Raw genomic sequence first — 21,321 nt, 5'->3', positions numbered from 1 at the left:
TGTATCCCAGTGAAATTCCATCTGCCACTGATCTGCCCATCTGGCCAGTCCATTTCTATCTTCCTGTCGCCGAAGTCCTTCTTCCTCACTGTCAACCAACTGACCAATCTTCACATCATCCACATTTTGAATGGGTCTTCAAACTGAGATCCCATTCACTCCCACAGGTGGATGTAAACAACTCAATGGGACTGTCACAAAGAAGACTCCCATATATGTCGAAGTATTTTAAACCATGTTGGGTCTATGGTATAATAAAACTAAAGTGCTGCAGATTCTGGAAATCTGAAACGAATGCAGTGAATGCTGGAGAACACCACAGGTCTGGCAGCATCTGCGGAAAGAGAAAAACAGAGTTAATCTTTCAATTCCAATCTGACTTTACTGCAGCTTCTCCAGCACGTTTGTTTCTGTTTTTGATTTTATGGGATTCCATTCCGACATTGAGCAACATCAAACAAAATCAAGATAAAGGATCTTCCCTGGTGTAATATAACTTTTATGCTCCCATAGGAACTTGACATATCCTCTTTCCTGCTTCAGAGTTATTAGGTTAATTTAGACTAGTTTACTATACTGCTGAGTAAGCAATAGTAATGGTGTCTCTTTGCGTTAATGTGGTAGCTTTTAACATCAACTTTCTTTCAGTGAGCCTCACATGGCAAGAGGGAACCATTCGAATTAGGAAATCCTTTAGGTTTGCCCAAGAGGGTGGATGAACCCTCCATTTAATATCTCACCGAGGAAACCAACACTTCAACAATTGCATTTTCTTGACCTAAGCGAGGAGTATCAGCCTAGATTTTATACTTAAGTTCCTGGAATGGGACTTGAACCTACAGCTTTACAGCTTGTCACTGTGTCATGACTATATCTGAATATTAAACTATCACTCCCAGATGAGAGGTTGACGATTTCCCAGGGTTCTCATGTTGTTTATTGCCCATTGACCTTGGCAGCGATTATGTCCAATGTGCCCAATAATGATGGCCCTTCCTGGAGATGTGGATCTGTTAGAAAAGATAAGACCAGGTATCAACCCAGGACCAACCTTGGTTTATCTGCCTTAACTTCACTGATTCTCTCTGCACTGAGCAAAAATAATTGACAGTCTTACCTTTTGTTTGCTCTCAGTTTTTGTTTTAATTGATTTGTTCACACGATCTAGGTGCCACTGAGTGGGTTAATATTTCTTGCTTGGCTCTGAATACCCCTTGAGAAGGTGGTGGTGAGTTCCCTTCACCCACCAGCGCAGTCTATTGGGTGTAAGTGCATCAACAATGCATTTAGGGGTGGAATTTATGACTTTGACCCAGTGACACTGAAGGTACAATGATGTGGTTCCAAGGCAGGATGGTGTATGACTTGGAGGGGCCTTCCAGGTAGTGCTGTTTCTGTTCACCTGCTACCCTTGTCCTTCCAGGTGGTAGAGGTTGCAGGTTTGAAAGATGTTGTCAGTGGAACCTTTGTGAATTGCTGTAGTGCATCTTGTAGATGCGTACACATTGTTGCCGCTGTGTATCCATGTTGGAAGGAATAAATGCTGAAAGTGGGGTGTGACTGGGGTATAAAATAAACAGGCTCTTGTCCTGGGTGGTGTTGAATGAGTTCAGTATTGTTAGATCTGCTTCCATCCAGACAAGTAGAATATAGGCAATGCTAGTAAGAACAAAATGAGGACTGTAGAGGCGGGAGATCAGAGCTGAAAAATGTGTTGCTGGAAAAACGCAGCAGGTCAGACAGCATCCAAGGAGCAGGAGAATCGACGTTTTGGGCATAAGCCCTTCTTCAGGAAATCCTGAAGAAGGACTTATGACCAAAACATCGATTCTCCTGCTCCTTGGATGCTGCCTGACCTGCTGCGCTTTCGAACAACACATTTTTCAATGCTAGTAAGGCCCTTAGTTACCTATCTTTGGCTGCTTTGAGAAGTCTTTCCCTTTATTGTTCCACCCGAACGACGATGCAGGAAGGAAATTGCAGTTTTGAGAGCCAACAACAATGAAGGAATGGAAATATTGCAGAAAGGTATGCAATTTGCAATGGATTTTCGAGGTCAAAATAATCCCATTGACTTTGCTGGCCTTTCCATTTGAGGTGGCAGCAAACACAAGGAAGAAAGCCTCTATCAAAGTAAATTGGTGAGTTTGTGCAATGAATTCTGTGGCCAGGATACAGAGGCATGACCAGGGAGAGAATATAAGAGCAGGAGTAGCAACATCGCGGATTAAGTGAATGACTGCGCTCTGGACTGGGGCATGCCTCTTACGTTTTGTTGCAGCTGGATTCATTCCGAAGAGTCATAATTATTCCACCACACTCCTGGCTCATCACTTCGTCGGATATTTTCACAGATTCATATCAGGTTCCTCTCTCTGCTGTTTTATAGGGCTGTGCCGACTCGTGTTAAAACAACAGCAAGTGATTTGTTCCAAGTAAGTTAATGAGTGCTACAGCAGCAGCAGTGCTCAATAATTTCATGACTGCATTTTTTGATGCCTCCTCATATCTGTAATGTTATAACACAGCCTTAACACTTTTCCCTTACGGAAGGAAAGCAGTGTTGAGGAGTCATTGACCACAGCAAGTTGCTTTTCCTCCTAAGTTGACCTTATCTTTCATCAGCTCCTGGCAGGCACAGTGACTCACACATCCTGTGCATCTACCAGTCAGAAAAATGTATCTTAATCAAGGATTCCAGATACACACACTCATTAACATTCCCCTCTCCCTCTCTCTTCACTTGCGGAGAAAACTCTAAGAATTCGTGCATAATGCTATTGTTACATTTGCATGTAAATTTAGGGCATGATCCCAGTTGGAGAGAACATATAAGAAGCTGACTAAATCCTGGGAGATTTGGCACGGATGATTCAGACTGCGAATGGCTATATGATGTCTGTTTTTGCAACTTGCCTAGTGCAATTAAACACACAACAGCAAGGAATATGAGAGCAAATTTGTCTCCCACTGGGGCCTGGTGCCTTCATTCTCTACAGAGGGTGCAGTTTAGCAGGTGCAGTGGTGAATTATTTATGTTGTTTCATTATAAACTCGTTGGGTCCCACATTCGTGGATGAAGAATTCCTTTTATGCCGCAATTCGCATTTGGGAAAAATTTGTCGGCCAAACCAAAACTTTCTTTTGCTTGAAAGTTGCTGCATTAGACTTGAATTTCAGTCTAGGGTTTGCACTGTAGGATTTTCAGGACAGGGCCAAATGTAGACGGTATAAAAACAATTCAAGTGAAAACGTTCACTGGGAGGTATAGATTGAAATCAAGAGCTCCCGTGACATTGGGATTCTAGTCAATGCTCGGAAGTGACATTCAGGAAACTCAAGTGAATGGGATCACTTCACTTCCACCTTATAGATTGGACGGAAAGTTTGTTGCCAGAAAAATCAAAGATAAAAATGTTTACATCAGGATTTTAATTGGGGAGATACATTTTGGATTAGAGTGATTCTGGAAAAGCACAGCAGTTCAGGCAGCATCTGAGGAGATGGAGAATCAACGTTTCGGGCAAAAGCCCTTCATTGGGAATAGAGGCAGAGTGGCTGCAGGGTGGAGGGATTGCAGAGAGAGGAGGAAAACCTCTTCACAGCATGCCATCCTTGCAAGAGGATTCGCAGTAGGGTTAAAATCAACTAGGTAAAAACAAGGACTGCAGATGCTGGAAACATTTTGGCAAAGACACGAGGACATTTTCATTTGCTTTTTTATTAGATTGTACTGTGTTTTATTTTGCATTCCCCATCTAGGCAGACAGCTAGACCCTCAATGTATGACATCTCAACTCAAAGGGGCAGCACTTCCAAGAATACAGCACCACCCCTACCCACCCCATAAATCCTAGCCCTCATAAGCCCTGTGTGGAATTGAACCCCCACTTTTCATCAACCAGACTCAAGAAGACTCCACTAAGTCCACAAACAATTTGGAAGCTGCTGCATAGTGCCAATATATAATTGCATGATGGGGAGCTCGTGGCATTGTCTCTCTCTCTCTCTCTGAACTGGAAGTTCTGGGGTCAAGTCCCACCTGCTCCAGCAACATGTCATCATGTTTCTGAATAGGTTGAAGAAAAATACCTACAATTGCATGATGGTCTTCGAAAAGTGAGTGAGAATATAAAGGTGCCAAAGAGTTCACCAAAAGAGAACTTCATTAGATCAGGTAGTAGAGAACCAAAACACTGGAACATAGAACAAAGATCATAGAACATTACAGCTCAGTATAGGCCCTTCAGCCCTCAATGTTGCACTGACCTATGATACAGATCTGAAGCCCTACTAACCTGCACTATTCCAGTACCATCCATTTATTTATCCAATGACCATTTAAATGCCCTTAAAGTTGGCGAGTCTACTGCCATTGCAGGCAGGACGTTCCACACCCCTACTACCTTCTGAGTAAAGAAACTACCTCTGACACCTGTTCTATATTGATCACCCCTCAATTTAAAGCTATGTTTCCCCATGCTAGCCATCACCATCCAAGGAAAAAGGGACTCACTGTCCACCCTATCTAATCCTCTGATCATCTTGTATGTCTTTATTAAGGCACCTCTTAACCTTCTTCTCACTAACGAAAACTGCCTCAAGTCTATCAGCCTTTCCTCATAAGACCTTCCCTCCATACCAGGCAACATCCTATCAAATGTCCTCTGTACCCTTTCTAAAACTTCCACATCCTTCCTATAATGTGGCGACCAGAACTGTACGCAATACTCCAAATAAGTCTGCACCAGTTTTGTAAGCTGCAACATGACCTCGTGGCTCCAAAACTCAATCCCTCTACCAATAAATGATAACACACTCTAAGCCATCTTAACAACTCTATCAATCTGGGTGGCAACTTTCAGGGATCTATACACATGGACATGAAGATCTCTCTGCTCATCAACACTATCAAGAATCTTACGATTAGCCCAGTACTCTGCATTCCTGTTACTCCTTCTGAAGTGAATCACCTTACATTTTACCACATTAATCTCCATTTGCCACCTCTTAACCCGGCTCTACAGCTTATCTATGTCCCTCTGTAACCTACAACATCCTTCTGCACTGTCCACAACTCTAACAAATTTAATGTCATCTACAAAAATTACTAACCCATCCTTTGACGCCCTCGTCTATGGAATTGATAAAAATGACAAACAGCAGTGCCCTCAAAACAGATTGTTAAGGTATCCCTCTAGTAACTGAACTCCAGGATGCACATTTGCCATCAACCACCACCCTCTGCCTTCTTTCAGCTAGCCAATTTCTAATCAAAACTGCTAAATTACCATCAATCCCATGCCTCCGTATTTTCTACAATAGTCTACCATTGGGAACCTTATCAAATGCCTTACTGAAAGACATATACACCACATCAACCACTTTACCCTCATCTGCATATGCACCTTCTCAAAAACTTCAGTAAGGTTTGTGAGGCACGACCTATCCTTCACAAAAGCATGTTGACTATTGTTGTGGAGTTGAGGCGTGTACTGTACTTTTAAGAGAGAGTGAAAGTTGGAAAGCTGGTAAGCACCTGTCATGTAACTGAGTGTAGGCACAGAGTGTACTGAACAATTTAAAGATGTGACATTGAGCTGTAACTCAGATAATAAGCTCTTTTCACAACCATTTGAATTCAAAACATCAGTTTACATTATGCCCCATGATATTAAAACCCAATCAAATTTGAATTTTACTGTTTTGACAACATCAAACCAATGAGGCAATCCAATGTTTTGGTGTATAAAAAGCAGGCATTTTGAACAGTTAGCCCGAGACTAAGAGTACCTACTATCATCAATATGCTTCCCGCAGGCCCTCTCTCCAAAAGGTATTCATTTTCATATGAAACATCTTTGCAGCAGAAGCCTAAAAATGACCCAGGGGAATCTACAGACAGAGCAAGTTTGGCACACGATGACAACACCTGGTTTTGAAAATTGATTTGCTATAAATTTAATAAGGGCTTTATCGGATCAGTACATTGTTATAGAGTGAGAAGTACATAAATCTTTAAGATAAGGGAGGCTTACAGTTGCAGATAGTTGTTGCTTAATGTTGTCTTTTGGACTTAAAGAATAAATTGTTAATTTCTTTCTTTAAATAGTTGAATTTAGGAAATTCTCTGTCACTCATACTTTAACAGATTGCAAGATGAGGTGAGCTTTTCTGTGTGTGGTTTTAATTAACAGGAGGGTTTACATAGAACATAGAACATAGAAGGATACAGCGCAGTACAGGCCCTTCGGCCCTCGATGTTGCGCCGACCGAATCCTACCTAACCTATACTAGCCCAATAACTTCCAAATGCCTATCCAATGCCCGCTTAAATGACCATAAAGAAGGAGAGTTCACCACTGATACGGGCAGGGCATTCCATGAACTCACAACCCGCTGTGTGAAGAATCTACCCCTAACATCTGTCCTATACCTACCACCCCTTAATTTAAAGCTATGTCCCCTAGTAACACCTGACTCCATTAGCGGTAAAAGGTTCTTAGTATCTACCCTATCTAAACCCCTAATCATCTTATACACTTCTATCAGATCTCCCCTAAACCTTCTCTTCTCCAATGAGAACAGCCCCAAGTGCCTCAGCCTTTCCTCATAAGATTTTCCTACCATTCCAGGCAACATCCTGGTAAACCTCCTCTGCACTCGTTCTAAAGCTTCCACATCCTTCCTATAGTATGGCGACCAAAACTGCACATAATACTCCAGATGAGGCCTCACCAGAGTCTTATACAACTGCAACATGACCTCAGGACTCCGGAACTCAATTCCTCTGCCAATAAAGCCCAGTACACCATATGCCTTCCTCACAGCACTATTTACCTGGGTGGCAACTTTCAGAGATCTGTGTACATAAACACCAAGATCCCTCTGCTCATCCACACTACCAAGTAGCCTACCATTAGCCCAGTAATCCATCATCTTGTTATTCCTACCAAAGTGAACGACTTCGCACCTAGCTACATTGAATTCCATTTGCCACATTTCCGCCCAGCTCTGCAACTTATCTATATCCCGCTGTAACCTACCACTTCCTTCCTCACTATCCACAACTCCACCGACTTTTGTGTCATCCGCAAACTTGCTTACCCAGCTTTCAAGTCCTTCCTCTAGATCATTTATAAAGATAACAAAAAGCAATGGTCCCAAAACAGATCCTTGTGGTACACCGCTAGTAACTGCGCTCCAAGATGAACATAATCCATCAACTACTACCCTCTGTCTCCTTCCAGCCAGCCAATTCCTAATCCAAACCTCTAATGTATCCTCAATGCCATACCTCCGAAGTTTTAGCATTAGCCTACCATGGGGAACCTTATCGAACGCCTTACTAAAATCCATATACACAACATCTACTGCTTTACCCTCATCCACTTCCTTAGTCACCTTCTCAAAGAACTCAATAACGTTTGTGAGGCACGACCTGCCCTTCACAAAACCATGCTGGCTATCCCTGATCACGTTATTCCTACCCAGATGTTCATAAATCTTATCCCTTACCATTCTCTCTAAGACTTTGCCCACCACTGAAGTCAGACTCACTGGCCTATAGTTACTAGGGCTATCCCTACTCCCTTTCTTGAACAATGGGACCACATTCGCTATCCTCCAGTCCTCTGGTACTATTCCCGTTGACAATGACGACATAAAAATCCAGGCCAATGGCTCTGCTATCTCCTCCCTAGCTTCCCATAGGATCCTGGGGTAAATGCCATCAGGCCCAGGAGACTTATCTATATTCATCCTTTCCAATATTCCCAAAACCTCTTCCCTGCATATTTCCAGGGCATCCATTCTAATTATTTGTGATTCCATATTCACATCAGCAACAGTGTCCTGTTCCTGAGTGAATACTGATGAAAAGTACTGATTTAATGTCTCTCCAATCTCCTCCGCCTCCACACACAACTTCCCACTACTATCCTTGACTGGACCGATACCTACCCTAGTCATCCTTTTATTCTTGACATACCTATAGAAAGCCTTTGGGTTCTCCCTAATCCTACCAGCTAAAGACTTTTCATGTCCCCTTCTCTCTTCTCTTAGCTCCCTCTTTAGCTCCTTCCTGGCTACCTTATAACTCTCAATCACCCCTACTGAACCTTCACGCCTCATCTTTACATATGCCGCCTTCTTCCCTTTCACAAGGGACTCCAATTCCTTACTAAACCACGGCTGCCTCACAAGGCCCTTTACACCATGCCTGACTGGTACATACCTATCGAGGACACGCAGTAGCTGCTCCTTGAACAATCCCCACATCTCATTAGTGTTCTTCTCTTGAAGCCTGTTTTTCCAATCCACACATCCTAAGTCATGCCTCACTGCATCATAATTTCCCTGCCCCCAGCTATAGCTCTTGCCCTGCGGCGCACGATTATCCCTCTCCATCACTAAAGTAAAAGTCACCGAGTTGTGGTCACTGTCCCCGAAGTGCTCACCTACCTCCAAGTCTAACACCTGGCCTGGTTCATTACCTAGAACCAAATCCAATATAGCCTCCCCTCTTGTTGGCCTGTCGACATATTGTGTCAGGAAACCCTCCTGCACACATTGTACAAACACCGACCCATCTAATGAACTCGAGCTATAGCTCTCCCAGTCAATATCTGGGAAGTTAAAGTCCCCCATAACAACCACCCTGCTACCTTCACTCTTTTCCTGAATCATCCTCGCAATATTATCCTCTACTTCTCTAGGACTATTAGGAGGCCTGTAGAAAACACCTAACAGGGTGACCTCACCTTTCCTATTTCTAACCTCAGCCCAAACTACCTCAGATGGCAAGTCCTCTTCCATCGTCCATTCCACTGCTGTGATACTGTCTTTGACAAGTAATGCCACGCCTCCCCCTTTTTTACCCCCATGTCTGATCCTACTAAAACATTTGAACCCTGGAACGTGCAACAGCCATTCTTGTCCCTGTTCTACCCACGTCTCTGTAATGGCCACAACATCGAAGTCCCAGGTACCAACCCACGCTGCAAGTTCACCTACCTTATTCCTTATACTTCTGGCATTGAAGTATACACACTTCAATCCACCTTTCTGGTTACAGGCAACCTCCTTAGAGATCGCTGCATTATTCCTAACCTCCCTACATGTTATAATGCTATCCCTAATCAAATTATTCCTTTCTAGATGATTATAAATCCTATCCCTTATAGTCCTTTCCAACACTTTACTCACAACTGAAGTAAGGCTCACAGGTCTATAATTACCAGGGTTGTCTCTATTCCCCTTCTTGAACAAGGGGACAGCATTTGCTATCCTCCAGTCTTCTGGCACTATTTCTGTAGACAATGATGACATGAGTATCAAAGTCAAAGGCTCTGCAATCTCCTGCCTGGCATCGCAGAGAAGCCTCGGATAAATCCCATCCAGCCCAGGGGACTTCCTTATTTTCACACTTTTCAGAATTGCTAACATCTCCTCCTTATGAACCTCAATCTCATCTAGTCTAATAGCCTGTATCTCAGTATTCTCCTCGACAACATTGTCTTTTTTCTCTGTGAATACTGAAGAAAAATATTCAATTTGCACCTCTCCTATCTCTTCAGACTCCACACACAACTTTCCACTGTTGTCCTTGACAGGACCTACTCTTGGTCAAGTCAGTCTTTTATTCCGAACATACCTACAGAAAGATTTAGGGTTTTCCTCGATCCTACCTGCCAAAGATGTCTATTGTCCCCTCCTGGCTCTTCTTAGCTCTCTGTTTAAGTCCTTCCTGGCTAACCTATAATAGTCAAGTGCCTTAACTGAGCCTTCATGTCTCATGTTTACCTAAACCTCCTAAACCTCTTGACAAGTGATTCAACTTCCTTCGTAAATCACGGCTCCCTCCCTTGACCACTTCCTCCTTGCCTGACAGGTACATACTTATCAAGTACCTATAGTAACTGTTCCTTGAACAAGTTCCACATTTCAATTGTGCCCATCCTCTGCAGGTTCCTTCCCATCCTATGCAACCTAAATCTTGCCTAACTGCATCATAATTGCCTTTTCCCCAGATATAACTCTTGCCTTACGATATACATCTATCCCTTTCCATCCCCAAAGTAAACTTAACCGAATTGTGCTCACTCTCCCCAAGTGCTGCTTTCTTGCCTCCAGAAATGATGATGGGACAGGAAAGCCCAGGGCCATATTCCCACCTTACTGTCAACTGAGGCCCTTAAGTGGTCAACTAAGGATCACTTGACGGTCTTACCCTGACCTGTTTGTGAGTAACTGAGATCCAGTTGTACCCAAGTGTGAGTGAAGCTTAACTCTGACACCTGTTAGGACAGTGTTTCTTTGAACATAAACTTTACCATCTACCCTTTTGGAATTTGAACCACTGCCCTCAATCCATTAATCTGGGGGTCTGGACTCCTAGTCCAGTGACATTGTAGCTCCAAGGAGTAGATGAGACAACTACTATATCAATATATTTAAGATGAAAATAGATAATTACATGAAAACAAAATGAAAAGAAGGATCTTCTGACAGGGCAAAGTGAGAGAAATGAGAGATGGTTCATGCAGAACATTCATTCTGGAATAGTCCAGTTGGGCTGAATGGTCTTATTCTCCAATAAAAAAGCGAAGTTTAGCTAGTATGGCAGTGCCTGTGGACAGAGAAAGAGAGTTAACATTTCAAATCTGGTATGGCTTCTTCAGAACTTATTGTCAATACTGCAGAGTTTTGTCAGCATTTTCTGTATTTAGTTTTGTTTCAGATTTCTAGCATCTGCAGTGATTTGCTTTTATTTGTTTTTTTTTACATGGAGTATATTCAATGAATTTTATGCTCAAAGAATCATGAAGTCCAGAAGAGACCTTTTGGCCCATTAAGCCCGCACTATCACAAATCTACTAAATTTGCACCGGTCCCACTTTCCTGTTCAATGTCACCAAAATAAGGTTATGGACTGACTGTAGTCACACTCGAACATGGTGGGTGCTAAACAGCCCTCTGAAGTGACCTAACAAACCAGTCAGTTGTATCTTATCATGACCTGCACATTGAGAAGATGAGAATCACAAAATTCTCAAGGTGGAAGAAATGGGCAATAAGTGCCCACCTTCTCAGTGTCACCCACCGTCCAAGTCTTAATTCTCATAAAGGCAGTTTCTCTGGAGAGATGTTTGTGAGCTAATCAATGAAGCAGTGAAAGTAAACCCATCTTGTAAATCTGAAAGTAAAAGTTCTGATGCATCAGTGCCTGACAGCAAGGCGATGTAACACTGTGAATAGAAAATTAAGTCAAGGATAAGGGAGTATTTCCTCAGACTCGGCATGGTTGAGAGGTGCAGTGATTTAACAGGAATGGGAGTTGAAGGCCTGGTCATTGGATCCCTTTATTGCTCATTCTTCCATGGGATGTGGGAGTTGCAGCCAAGGCCAGTGTTCATTGTGTTAGAACTGAAAGGCTTCCGCACCCATTTCAGAGTGCAATTAAGAATCAACCACATTACTGTGATCTGGAATTACATGTAGGCCAGCAGATTTCCATTCCTAAAGGACGCCAGTGAAGTAAATGTTGTTATTTATTTTTAATGGCAACTTATAGTTTAGCAGTCACTATCACTTTCCTGCATTTTTAAAAATATTCATTCACAGGATGTTGACTCACTGGCTATGCCAGCATTTATTGCCCATAGGGCAGTTAAGTGTCAACCACATCACTGTGGGTCTGTAGTCCCATGCAGACCAGACCTGGTAAAGATTGGCAGATTTCCTTGCTTAAAGGATGTTAGTGAATCCAATGGGATTTTCCTGACAACAGATTCTTTGTCATCACTAGACTCTTAAATCCTGATTTTGTTTTAGATCAAATGCATTGGCTATGGTAAGATTTGAATCCCAGTTGCCTGAGGTTCTGGATTAATACCGAAAATATGTTGCTGGAAAAGCGCAGCAGGTCAGGCAGCATCCAAGGAGCAGGAGAATCGACGTTTTGGGCATGAGCCCTTCTTCAGGAAGGGCTGAAGATTCCTGATTCCTGAAGAAGGGCTCATGCCCGAAACGTCAACTCCCCTGCTCCTTGGATGCTGCCTGACCTGCTGCATTTTTCCAGTAACACATTTTCAGCTCTGATCTCCGGCATCTGCAGTCCTCACTTTCTCCGTTCTGGATTAACAGTCTAGTAACAATACCACTAGGCTATTGCCTCCCCATTCCAGATGTCTGAGCTGAATTTAAATTCCACCAATTATCATAATGGGATTTGAAGTCATTTGCACAAAGAATTATCTTGAAGAAGGATCACTGGACTCAAAACATTAACTCTGCTTTCTCTCTGTAGCTGCTGCCAGACCTGCTGAGTTTCTCCAGCAATTTCTGTTTGTGTTTCTTCCCCAGAGAATGCTGGAGAAATGCAACAGGTCTGGCAGCATCTGTGGAGAGAGAAACAAAGTTAATGTTTCAAGTCTGGTGTAACATTTCTCCGGAAATACTCTTTTAAGACACTCCTCAAAACCTTTTTGTTGGCTGAGCAGTGACCTTATAAAGGTTTATAAAATCATGAGAGGCATGGATAGGATACATAGACAAAGTCTCTTCCCTGGCGTGGATGAGTCCAGAACTAGAGAGTGTAGGTTTAGGGAGAGAGGGGAAAGATATAAAAGAGAACTAAAGGACAACGTTTTCATGCAGAGGGTGGTACGTGTATGGAATGAGCTGCCAGAGGGAGTGGTGGAGGCTGGTACAATTGCAACTTTTAAAAGGCATCTGGATGGGTATATGAATAGTAAAGGTTTGGAGGGATATGGGCCGTGTGCTGGCAGGTGTGACTAGTTTGGGTTGGGATATCTGGTCGGCATGGATGGGTTGGACTGAAGGGTCTGTTTCCATGCTGTACATCTCTATGACTCTCTGACTCTAAGACTGCACTTTGGCTTTCTCCTGTAATGTCACTTTCTGTATGGGGTGTTATAAATTACTTCACAGTACCAAGTATCTTCAGCCATTGTGTATTCCAAATCATAACATGGCTTCATAAAAAAATTTCCCTGTCAGCACAATCTGTGATCCTTGCTTAGGGTCAAATCCTCATTGATGGATGAGGATAAGGGAGATATTCTCAAAGAGTAATGAAATATAGAAGAGACCTTTTGGCCCATTATGTCTGCACTATTAAAAATCTACTAAATATACATTGGTCCCACTTTCTGCATTAGGCCGTCAATGTTATTCCTAGGATGATGGCATCAGCTTACATGAGGGGGCATAACTACAAATTGAGGGGTGATAGGTTTAAGACAGATGTCAGAGAGTGGTAAGGGCGTGGAATGCCCTATCTGCTATTGTAGTCAACTCTTCCACATTAGGGAGATTTAAACAATCCTAGGATAAGCACATGGATGATGATGGGATAGTGTAGGGGAACGAGCTGAGAATAGCTCATGGGTCAGTGCAATATCGAGGGCCAAAGGGCCTGTTCTGCACTGTATTGTTCTATGTTCTATGTTATGATATTTCATGTACTCATCCAAGTACTTTTCAAAGGTTACGAGATTCCGTTCCTCAATGGGGAGGTGAGGGTGGTATTATCACTGTACTATTATACCAGAGACCCAGGCAATATTCTGGGGACTGGGTTCAAATGCTGCCATGGCAGATGGTGGGATTTGAATGCAAGAAAATGGAAAAATCTGGAATTAAGAGTCTAACGATGACCATGAATCCATTGCTGCTTGTCAGGGGGAAAATCCCATCTGTTTCACTAAATGTCCAATAGGGATGGAAATCTGCCATCCTTACCTGGTCAGGCCGACATGTGACTTCAGACCCGTCTTCAAGGTAGCTGACTCTTAACTGCCCTCTGGGCAATTAGGAATGGGTAATAAATGTTGGCCCGGTCATCGATGCCTCATCCCATGAATGAATTTAATAAAAACTACCCCTCCAGGCAATGCCTTCAAGATGCTCACTATCCTACATCGCCTTCTTCCTATGTCATAGAGAGGAATGCATTAAAATCTCCACGTTGTTGCTTGACAGACCAAATTTGGATGCTAACAAGAATTGCAAACTGGTAACACTAACCGTGTAAACTTGAAGTCTAAGATAATGGTTTGAGAGCATGGAGATAAATCCCAATGTGATAACTGATTGGATGCAAATCCTGATATTTTCCCAATGAACCTGATCAAAGATTCTATTACACATCACTACTTGAAGCGAGTAGGACTTGAACTCAAGCCTCCTGGCTTGGAGGAATGAACACTCCCACTGAATGGTGAATCTAATCTAACTGGAAGGCAGAATGGATTGATTCTTAATTACCAGAAGTGTAGAACATGATCAGGATATGCAAGAATACAGAATAAAAGCAAAATAGAGGCCTACTAGGGGCGAAGCCACTTTAGATTTAGTACTGGGTAACGAGCCAGATTTGGTGTTAGATTTGGAAGTAGGTGAACATTTTGGAGACAGCGATCACAATTCTGTCAGGTTTACTTTAGTGATGGAAAGGGATAGGTGGATTCCACCGAGCAAGAGTTACAGCTGGGGGAAGGGAAACTACGATGCAATTAGGAAAGATTTAGGAAGCATAGAATGGGGAAGGAAACTGCAGGGGATGAGCACATTAAAAATGTGGAGCTTATTCAAGGAAAAGCTCCTGGTTGTCCTAGATAAGTATGTACCTGTCAGACAGGGAGGAAGATATAGAACGTGTGAGCCGTGGTTTACTAAGGAAGTGGAATCCCTGGTCAAGAAGAAGAAGAAGGCTTATGTTAGGACAAAATATGAAAACTCAGTTAGGGCGCTTGAGGGTTACAAGGAAGTCAGGAAAGACCTAAAAAGGGAGCTCAGAAGAGCCAGGAGGAGACATGAGAAGTTGTTGGCGGATAGGATCAGAATTAACCCTAAGGCTTTCCATAGGTATGTCAGGAATAAAAGAATGACGAGAGTTAAGTTCGGGCCAGTCAAGGATAATAGCGGGAAGTTGTGTGAGGAGTCAGAGGAGATAGGGGAAGCACTATATAAATATTTTTCAACAGTGTTCACTATAGAAAATGAAAATGTTGGCGAGGAAGATACAGAGATACTTGCATCTAGACTAGAAGAGATTGAGGTTCACAAGGAAGAGGTATTAGAAATACTACAGAGTGTGAAAATAGACAAGTCCCCTGGGCTGGATGGGATCTATCCTAGGATCCTCTGGGAAGCAAGGGAAGAGATTGCTGAGCCTTTGGCATTGATCTACAAATCATCATTGTCTACAGGAATAGTGCCTGAGGACTGAAGGATAGAAAATGTGGTTCCCTTGTTCAAAAAGGGTAGTAGAGACAACCCTGGTAATTACAGACCAGTGAATCTCACTTCAGTTATTGGTAAAGTGTTGGAAAAGGTTATAAGAGATAGGATTTATAACCATCTAGAAAAGAATAATCTGATCAGGAACAGTCAGCAAGGTTTTGTGAAGGGTAGGTCGTGCCTAACGAATCTTATTGACTTTTTTGACAAAGTGACCAAACAGGTAGATGAGAGTAAACTGGTTGATGTGGTGTATATGGATTTCAGCAAGGTGTTCGATAAGGTTCCCCACAGTAGATTATTATACAAAATGAGAAGGAATGTGATTGTGGGAGACATAGCAGTTTGGATCAGTATTTGGCTTGCTGAAAGAAAACAGAGCTGCAAATGTGTTGCTGGTCAAAGCACAGCAGGCCAGGCAGCATCTCAGGAATAGAGAATTCGACGTTTCGAGCATAAGCCCTTCATCAGGAATAAGAGAGAGAGCCAAGCAGGCTAAGATAAAAGGTAGGGAGGAGGGACTAGGGGGAGGGGCGATGGAGGTGGGATAGGTGGAAGGAGGTCAAGGTGAGGGTGATAGGCCGGAGTCGGGTGGGGGCGGAGAGGTCAGGAAGAGGATTGCAGGTTAGGAGGGCGGTGCTGAGTTGAGGGAACCGACTGAGACGAGGTGGGGGGAGGGGAAATGAGGAAACTGGAGAAATCTGAATTCATACCTTGTGGTTGGAGGGTTCCCAGGCGGAAGATGAGGCGCTCCTCCTCCAGCCGTCGTGTTGTATCAGTCGGTTCCGTAGACAGGTGCTGAGGAAGGAGATGTGGCTGTGGTAACGAGTCTGTTTGAGAACGTGGCTGAAGAGTTTCTGTGCAGAGGAGATGACCTGGGGGGTGCAGTGAGAGAGGGGCTCACTGAAATCCTTGTAGAGGGAGGAAGAGAGCTTCTTCAAGGAAGGCATTCTTGTAAGAAAACAGAGGGTTGTAGTTGATGGAACATGTTCATTTTGGTGTCCAGTTATTAGTGGTGTACCGCAAGGGTCGGTGTTGGGTCCACTGCTGTTCGTCATTTTTATGAATGATCTGGATGAGGGCTTAGAAGGGTGGGTTAGTAAATTTGCAGACGACACTAAGGTTGGTGGAGTTGTGGATAGTGATGAAGGATCTAGTAGGTTGCAGAGAGACATAGATAGGATGCAGAGCTGGGCTGAGAGGTGGCAAATGGAGTTTAATGTGGACAAGTGTGAGGTGATACACTTTGGACGGAGTAATCAGAATGCAAAGTACTGGGCTAATGGTAGGATTCTTGAGAGTGCAGATGAGCAGAGAGATCTTGGTGTGCATGTACACAGATCCCTGAAAGTTGCCACCCAGATTGACAGGGTTGTTGAGAAGGCATACAGTGTTTTGGCCTTTACTAATAGAGGGATTGTGTTCCGGAACCAAGAAGGTTATGCTGCAGATGTACAAAGGTCTAGTACGGCCACCCTTGGAGTATTGTGTACAGTTCTGGTCACCGCATTATAAGAAGGATGTGGAAGCTTTGAAAAGGGTACAGAGGAGATTTAATAGGATGCTGCCTGGCATGGAAGGAATGTCTTACAAGGAAAGGCTGAGGGCCTTGAAGCTGTTCTTGTTTGAGAGAAGAAGGTTGAGAGGTGACTTAATAGAGACATACAAGATAATCAGAGGGTTAGAGAGGGTGGACATGAAGAGCCTTTTTCCAAGTATGGGAACAGCAAACGCAAGGGGACACAACTTTAAAGTGAGGGAGAATAGGTATAAGACAGATGTCAGAGGCAGTTTCTTTACTCAGAGAGTAGTAAGGGTATGGAATGCTTTGCCTGCATCGGTAGTAGATTCGCCAAGTTTAAGTGCATTTAAGTCGTCATTGGACAGGCAAGTGGACATACATGGAATAGTGTAGGTGGGATGGGCTTCAGATTAGTATGACAGGGCGGTGCAACACCGAGGGCCAAAGGGCCTGTACTGCGCTGTAATGTTCTATGTTCTATACTGTGGATGCTGCAAATCAGAAACAAATACAGGGAATGCTATGGAAACTCAGAAAATTTGGCAGCATCAATGTAGAGAAATAGAGTTAACATTTTGAGTCTGATATGATTCTTAGGAACTGCGGTTATTGCATCCTAATTTGTTAAGTATCCTAAACGCATTACGTTATCAAAAGTATTTTGGAATCTAAGTATGTTACATCTATTGGTTTCCCCCTATCTAGAGGTAGATAGAAACAAGCTTTTTCCCTGGGTGAAGGATTCAATAACGAGAGGCCATGCTTTCAAAGTGAGAGGTGGAAAGTTTAAGGGGGATAAACGCGGCAAGTACGTCACACAGAGGGTGGTGGGCATTTGGAACACGTTGCCAGCAGAGGTGGTAGAAACAGGAATGGCAGATTCATTTAAGATGCGTCTGGACAGATGCATGAGTAGGTGGGGAGCAGACGGATACAGATGCTTAGGAATCGACCAACAGGTTTAGACAGTACATTTGGATTGGCTCAGACTTGGAGGGCCGAAGGGCCTGTTCCTGGGCTGTAAATTTTCTTTGTTTTTTGTTCTATCCTGTTTGTCATCTCCTTGAAGAACTGCATGATTATTAAACATGAATTGCTTTTCATGAAGCCACATTGACTCGGTTTGATTATATTACAGTTTCTGAATGTTCTGCTATTAAGTCCTTTTCAGTAAGCTTTATCATGTTTCCAAGAACAGATTTCAAGCTATTGTTGGCTTATTGTTACTCACCATTATCTCCTTCCATTTTTGCATAAAAGTATTACCTTGGCAGTTTTCCAATCCTTTGGAACAATTCCAGATTCTAAGGAATCTTGGAAGATTGCGACAGTACATTCAATATTTCCATCCCCATTCCCTTCAATATTCTTGGGTGAAATACATCATGTCAGCTGATCAGCTTTTAGACACATTCCTGAAGAAGGGCTTATGCCCAAAACATTGATTCTCCTGCTCCTGGGATGCTGCTGGACTGGCTGTGCTTTTTCAGTGCCACACTTTTCGATTCTGATCTCAAGCATCTGTAGTCCTCGCCTTTTTTAGACACTTCAGTTTACCGAGTACATTTTCTACAATGAGGCTTATTGTATTTGTGGCATCTCTTTCTCCCACTTCTCTCCCATTCAAGAATCTACTCCTGCCTGTGTCATCTTCTATATGTGGACGGCGTTAGAAGGACTGTTGTTCTGATCTAATTTATTCCTACGATCTGCAATGCAGGACTTTATATTTCTTTGTTTTTCTGTTTTTTTTTCCTCCTAAGAACTTGGATTGAAGAATCTCTATCTAGATACCTGAGACGGTGCCCTAATGGATGACTTGTAAACTTTTCACTATATTCATTTAAGTATATTAGACAACAAAGCTCATTCAACTCATATGGATTCTGCATACATTGATCCACGACTGTTTCTTCCTGTTAGACCTATTCTGTCTCACACTGCCAAAGCCACCCTACCGCCTTGCCCTTCCAGCCAGTTTATGTCAGTCGTCATTCATTATGTCACTCAGCCACTTATCTCATTGCAAGTAGGCTTCTTGGCCAATGCCTCTTATCCTTTCCCATTCACCTCTCACTCTGAAGACGATTTCTTGCAGTAAACCTAACTTAACACTCCTGTTTTCCCCCTCTAAATTCGCACTTTGGAACAAATTTCCAGAGTTATAAAGAAAGGTTGGATAGGCTGGGACTTTTTTCACAGGAGGTTGAGAGGTTACCTTATAAAACCATGAGGGGAATGGACAGGGTTAATGATAGTTGTCTTTTCCCTCGGATGGGGGATTTCAAGATGAGTGGGTGCATTTTGATGGTGAGTGGAGAGAGATTTTAAAAAGACAGAAGGGACAAGTTTTTAACATAGAGGATGGTTCATGTGTGAAATAAATTCCCTGAGGAAGTGGTGGATGTGGGTACAATGTTTTAAAGACATTTGGATATGTACATGAATAGGAAAGGTTTGGAAAGACATGGGCCAGGAGCAGGCAGGTGGGACTAGTTTAGTTTGAGGGTATGGTCAGCATGGGCTGGTTGGACTGAAGGGTCTGTTGCCGTGCTGTAGGACTCTATGACTCTACATGCACCTTGGCCTTTGTCCTTCTCAGCTGACATCTCCACTCACACTGATAGTGGTCCTTACTTAAAAATAAAAAGGTTGATTGGGTGACATGGGACAGAGGGATTACCTGTGTGCAGATAGGATCTTGCTGTGACTGAGGAATCCCAAGCAGCTTCTCATGGGTGATGGAAAGCTTTTTGGCTGCTTATCTGGTTATACTGCAAGCTGTAATAAATCAGAGACAATCAATCCCCTTATCAGCTCTCTGCTACCTCATTCAATCTTACTCAATCCTTAATCAGAAAACAAGGAAGGACACCCAAACACCAGGCAAGTCAGCTTCAATCCTGATCGAGACAGATTGATGAGCTTCAGTCTCATCCCTGGGGACAAGGCTGATGAACTCAATGTACATGGCTGCTCTCACTCCATCTTGCTTCCAGACATGAGAAAATATGCATAAAATGCATGTCCACTTGCTAAGTTGTTTGGCTAGTGCTATCGACGCTTTGGGTGGATGACTCCACATTGACCAGACATGTGATCTGTGCGTGCGTCAGGGCAGTAGATGGTCTAGTGGTATTGTCACAAGATTATCGATCCAGAGGCCCAAGTAATGATCATGGGATTGATTACAACATTTAAAAGACATCTAGGTAGGAAGGGTTTGGAGGGATATGGGTCTATATTAGAGTGGTGCTGGAAAAGCACAGCAGTTCAGGCAGCATCCAAGGAGCAGGAAAATTGACGTTTCGGGCAAAAGCCCTTCTTCAGGAATACAGGCTGCCTGCCTTGAATAAGTTTTCCTCCTCTCTCGACAGGCCTGTATTCCTGAAGAAGGGCTTTTGCCCGAAACGTCAATTTTCCTGCTCCTCAGATGCTGCCTGAACTGCTGTGCTTTTCCAGCACCACACTCATCTAGAATCTGGTTTCCAGCATCTGCAGTCATTGTTTTTACCTTAGAGGGATATGAGCCAAATGCAGGCAAATGAGTCATAGAGGCGTAGAGATGTACAGCATGGAAACAACCCTTCAGTGCAACTTGTCCACGCTGACCAGATATTCTAAATTAATCCAGTCCCATTTGTCAGCACTTGGCCCATTTCCCTCTAAACTCTTCCTATTCATATACCCATCCATTTGCCTTTTAAATACTGTATTGTAATTGTACCAGCCTCCACCACTTCCTCTGGCAGCTCATTCCATACATGCGCCATCCTCTGCATGTAAATTGCTTCTTAGGTCCTTTTTAAATCTTTCCTCTCTCACCTTAAACATATGCCCTTTTAGTTTTTGACTCCCCCACCTCAAGACAAAGACCTTGTCTATTTACTCAATCCATGCCCCTCATGATTTTGTAAACCTCTATAAGGTCACTCCTCAGCCTCCAATACTGCAGAAGAAATAGTCCTGGTCGATCCAGCCTCTCCCTGTAGCTCAAATCCTCCAACCCTAGCAAGATCTTTGTAAATCATTTCTGAACTCTTTCAAGTTTCACAACATCCTTCTGATAGAGAGGAAACCAGAATTGCTGTTATAGAAGTGAATATTGTCATCATTTGGAATTTGGATTTTAAATTAAATGTGTGATTTCAGTCCCGTAAAGGTAATTTTAAAAAATGTCAGGAAGTAATATTGAATAGTGAATTAAAGACATGATTTCTAAGAAGGTACGTGATGTACATTGTACCTAGCAGCATTCCTGTGGAGTTAATTGATGAAATGTTTACAAAGTCAAACTTTTATGACATACAAATAAAACAGACTGGGTGCCACTAAAAGTTTGAATTTAATTCAGAAGAAAAGTTTCATATCAGCCAGGGTTGGTTACTTTGTGGAGTCTCCACTTTGTGAGTGTTTACGTGGAAATTTTTAAACTGTCAGAATTAAAAATCAGATAGACCATCAGAATTGGAAAGGGGTCTCTAGGCAGTCAGAACTGCAATTACGTCTCCCGGGCATCAAGACAGGTTAGG

This window comes from Hemiscyllium ocellatum, chromosome 9 (genome assembly GCF_020745735.1).
Source record: "Hemiscyllium ocellatum isolate sHemOce1 chromosome 9, sHemOce1.pat.X.cur, whole genome shotgun sequence".
In the NCBI taxonomy this organism is placed as follows: Eukaryota; Metazoa; Chordata; class Chondrichthyes; order Orectolobiformes; family Hemiscylliidae; genus Hemiscyllium; species Hemiscyllium ocellatum.
The sequence above is the reverse complement of the archived record's forward strand: the minus strand, read 5'-3'. Positions refer to the sequence as shown.